The sequence below is a fragment of the Egretta garzetta genome, unplaced genomic scaffold (assembly GCF_000687185.1).
Source record: "Egretta garzetta isolate BGI_Z169 unplaced genomic scaffold, ASM68718v1 scaffold598, whole genome shotgun sequence".
Taxonomy (NCBI): domain Eukaryota; kingdom Metazoa; phylum Chordata; class Aves; order Pelecaniformes; family Ardeidae; genus Egretta; species Egretta garzetta.
The window spans coordinates 3160420-3165311 of NW_009260621.1; positions in this window are offsets into that span (position 1 = coordinate 3160420).

Sequence of the window (4892 nt, forward strand, 5' to 3'; positions counted from 1 at the left end):
GCAGGTGAAGGACGCGTTTTGGCATCTGCCTGGGATGGTAGGTGCAGATCTCTGGGGCCTGAGAATTGTTTCAGGAATTTGGCTCGCCGTTCCTAACGCAATTAGTCGTTGAAGTAACAACGTTTGCAGTGCCTGATGTCACCGCTGTTTCCATGGCAATGGGCAGATTCCCGAGGCAGGCAGGAGGAGCGTGCATGCGTGTGCGTGCACACGTGGGGAGCTTGTGATGTGGGGAGCTCAGGAGAGCAGCCAGCCCCAGGCCGGAGCCCGGAGGTTTCTGAGCCACTGCACCAGCAGTGCCGATGCTGCCGGTGCTCCCCTTCCCATGGCTCAGCTCGAGGTGGCGAGGCGGCGGCGTTCCTGCTCCACTGCCCGTGGTGCTGTCCCCGGAGAAGCTTCGGGTGCCTCTGCTAAGGAGCCCTGTGCTTGCTGGCCCGGACGTGGTAGCATAGGGCCGTCCCAAAGCAGAAGGGTCCCAGTCCCTTTGGTCTTGCATCCCTTGCTGGCTGCTGAACATGGCATGGGAAAACTACGGCAGGAGAGGGAACAAGCGCAGCGCAGTGGCGTTGCGGCCAGCCCAGTGGAGGGGAGCCTCTCCCGGGTGTAGGGGCCTGAGGGGGGGATCCCTGTGCCCTGTGGCGGCAGCCTGAGAGCAGAGGGAAGTGGCAAGCTGCTTATTAATGACAAATGCCGTTAGAAATGATGTGAAATACAAGGTCAGGTGAGTTATGGCCTAACCTGTGTCACATTTATAGTGTGCCAGCTACATAAGACTATTTATTCTGCTTTTTACCCAAAGTGCTAGGTTAGCACAGAAGCAACACCATACTGTCCGGGGCTTGCAAGACTCCAGGCATCCCCAGGTACCTGGAAACCTGCTGGGCTGGAAGCAGAGCCGGGCTGAGCCTCAGGGTACAGAAACAGCACCAAAAGCTCTGGTTAGGAGCCGAGAGTGAGCAAAGGAGCGTGGCTGCATCCCTGCTTGGCAGAGAAGTTCTGCCTGGTCTCTCTCTTTCCTAAATTAACCCCCTGGTGAAGCTGGAAGGCGCTCTCTGCCCAGCCTGGTCGGTTCCTGGTCCCGTGCTGCCAGCCAGCGTTAGGGGCTCCCTGTGAGAGCCCGTTTGCGTCCCAGCAAGGTGCGACAGGCTGGGCGGCCCCTTTTCCACCGCCTGAGCATCGAGATCTAATTCTTGTTGAGGGCAAACTTAGCGAGCTGGTGGAGAGCGTCTGTCGGCAAGGTGCAATGAAGGGAGGGAGCGTAATGCAATTGCTTCATTTGAAGCAATTAGAGCGGAGCAAAAACATGTTTTTGTAAACGGACTCAATATTGGTAAGTGATGCACGGCTGCTTTTTGTTAGCGCAGAGTCGAAAAGCAATTTTCCTGTGCGTTAGGGGCAGCACAGAGGTCTAACTCGTTTGCAGTGTGGGCTGTGGTGGGAATTTTTGGTCTGCATTGGAATGAGCCCCTCCGTTTCCCAGTGAATTTAGAAACAGGCTGCAGGAGGGGAGGGGGGTGGCAGCAGGCAGCTCCCAGCGACTGCCAGGCTCTTGACATGGCTTGGGCTGCAGCAATCCTGCCTTGGCAGCATTTGTGCCATCGGGTTTTGGACTGTCCTGTCCTCCTGGGGCATCTTCTTGCCTGGAAGCTGCTGCCAGGGAAGGATGCAAGGGGACGCCGGTGCCCGCCAGGGTGCAGCACGGGATGCTGAAGGATGTCACTGCGCATTACTTAAGTCAGCTCTTGGGAGAAAGGTTGTAAAGAAAGCTGGAAGTTAATCCCATTAATCCGGCCTCGGGATCAAGGCTAGGAGAAGACAGTGCAATGTATTCAATCTGTGGATCAGGAGATAGCAGCGAGAACAAAATGGCATGAAAGCACTGCTGTTTCTTCTGGCACTTCGGAGGTGGGGGCCAAGGAAATTGATACCCAGGCGAGGCCTCTTGCACGGCAAAGATTAAGCGCAGGAGGCGGAGAGGCTTTAAGCTGTTGCCACAACAGCGCCTGATAGCCCGAGGTGTTTCGATACCTGGAGAGAAGAGAATAACAGTATTAATAATAAAAATGACGAACAAGGTAATTAACACTCTAAAATGGACTGAAAGGCCGATTCAGTGATTTGTGTGGGAAGCGCGGGGATGGTTTGTACCCGGTGAGGTCGCAGGCGCGTCCGGCTGCCTGCAAAGCCATCACCTCCGCCCTCTGCCCACGCCTCCCTGGTGCACGGCCGACACGGCGCCAGGCCCAGGGGTGTGAGCTGCGCCCCTAAATCCATTCCGGGGGGCAGATGTGTGGTGGCGACCCAGCCTTGGAGAGCTGCAGCTGCTGTGGCCGGTGGCTTGCTGGGCTGGTTTGGTGGGGCCGAGCCACACACAGTGCGTGCAGAGTTATTCTGCAAGAGGCATTTGTGTTTGCAGCTGATGGAGGGCTGGGGTCAGGAGCTCATCCTGCACAAATCGCCCAGCGATGGGCTTCTCTCTGATGAAAATGGGCGAATTTCTGGAGAGCATCAGTAGCGGAGGGAGGCAATCTCACAGCACAATCATTAGCTGGAAAAGAAGATGAGAAGCCAAGTGCTTCCTTTCTGGGGGCCTTTTTGGTGCTGTCTGCAGGCTGTGGGTGCCCTGTGTGGGACAGCAGCTTTGAGCGACAGGACCGGTACCTCTGCGCAGAGCATGGCACGGCCTGGCTCAGCTTGGCTCCCACCTGCCTGGGTGGGTGCACCATGCCAGGCGAGTTCGGGTCAGGGCACTGGTCCCCATCCCATCAGCTGTGTCCATGCCAGCTGGGCACAGAGGGACAGAGCTGGGGCTGAGCTCAGGACAGCCCATGGACAGCCAGGCAGTTATGCTGTTCTCGGGGCTGGTGGGCAGATGGAGGCACGGTGCAAGGCTTGATATCTCTGCTCTGTCCCAGCAGCATCTTGTGATATTTATCCAGTCTCTCTTGCTCGCATCCCAGAGCACCTATGCTGACAGCCCTGGTTTAAAAGTCAGAGGCTGAAAGATTAATTGGGCTGTCAATTGTTTTTCCAGCAAATGAACTATCCAGAGAGTCTTCTTCAAGGTCCTGTTTTCAGTGGGCAGAAATGTCATTTCAATATTTGGGAGAAATACACACGGGAGCTTTGTGAAACAGAATTTATATCTATCTTACTTGCGCTGTTTTAAACTTGAAGGTAATTGGAGCAAGCCTTAATGGCCAAGGAGCCAATGTATTTGATTAATTTGAGTTATTCCATAGCTGCAGGGTGAGCTGAGCCCTAACTGGTGCCAGAATTTTCCTGTAGGATGTGAGAAAAAGTGAGACCTCCTGCCTAGAAGAAGCAGCGGGTTCTTTGGTGTCTAATATACCTTAAATTCAGGTCAAAACTTTTCTCAATGCTGGGGTGTAAATACACAAGCCAACCCTTCCTTAACACCTGCTTTCGTGAGCCTGCTGTTCTTCACCCCTGGAACATGCTGGCTGCTCACCCAGGACCTCAGAAGCGTTTGGGGGTGGGTGGCCCAGTGGGAGTCTATGGCAGTATTAGGTTAATGGTTGGACTTAATGATCGGTCTTTTCCAACCTAAACGATTCCATGTTTCTATGGAAGGGGGGGGCTCCAGCTCCCCTCCCTCCCCATCACCGCCAGAGCATCGTCCCGCCTTCCTCAGTACCTGAGCCCAGCACTCAGCATGGCTCATCACGTTCAGGCTCTTAATACCTGACTAGAAATTAAGCTTTATTAGCCTAAATGCGGTTGCGTTTTCAACAGCCCACTAGCCTTTTCCTCTTGAATCTTTGCTTATGTCTTAAAAATCTACTTCCAGTATAAGACTGTCAGATTTAATCCTTTTTAAATATCCTTTTCCCTGGTGAGGCAGCAAGATTTCCCAGGCAGCCCTGAAACTTGCAGATAAGATTTTACTGGAATAAGACATCCAGATGAAATGAAGTCTCTATTTAAAGCAGCCTTTTGGGGGGTATCCCACTTTGTCCGTGTTTGTCTGTAACTTTTAAGCATCTGTTTCCTCGCAGGACAGCTCATTTAAACTTGGCTGGACAAAAAAATAAAAGCTCTTCCTGCGTTACAGCTGGGAGTCCTGAACCCTGGCTGGGAGGTGGGCTGGGAAGCTGGTGGGTCTCCGGCAGCCATCCATCCCCGGGGGGAGGCTTTTGTGCCCATCATGTGGCTCCAAAGGGCTCTGCTGGGATCTCCTGGGCTTTTCCTTGCTGATGAAGACCACAAGGAGCCAGCAGAAGGGACTTGCAGCGCAGTCGTACCAGCAGCCTCTCTTGACAGACAAGGCTGTGCTGGCCACCATCATCTTCTTCCCCAGCCCCACCAGGTGAGCCACACTGGTCCTACTTTTTTTAATCACTGTGCAATGCATCCCGTTGACCATTAAGGTCTGGAGCATGTGTTCATCCCCAGTTCTGGGGTCAATAATTGCCGCTAGCCTCTGTGAGGATGTTGGAGGGACTGCGCTGGGTGTGATGGGACAGCTCGGTCGCAGGCACAAGAAGGGGAGCAGTTTGGTCAGGCCAGGCTGCTCTGCGCTAATTAGGGAGGGCAGAGGTGCCATACCCTGACGGGCTTTCCCCTCCCTCTGCCCCCATGTACCCCTGTACAACCTGCGGAGTGGCTCTGTGCTGGGGCCAGGGCTCAGCTGCAGCGGGGGGGAGGGGGGCGAGTTATGGGACAGCTCGGTCGCAGGCACAAGAAGGGGAGCAGTTTGGTCAGGCCAGGCTGCTCTGCGCTAATTAGGGAGGGCAGAGGTGCCATACCCTGACGGGCTTTCCCCTCCCTCTGCCCCCATGTACCCCTGTACAACCTGCGGAGTGGCTCTGTGCTGGGGCCAGGGCTCAGCTGCAGCGGGGGGGAGGGGGGCGAGTTGGGGTGGAGGGGTG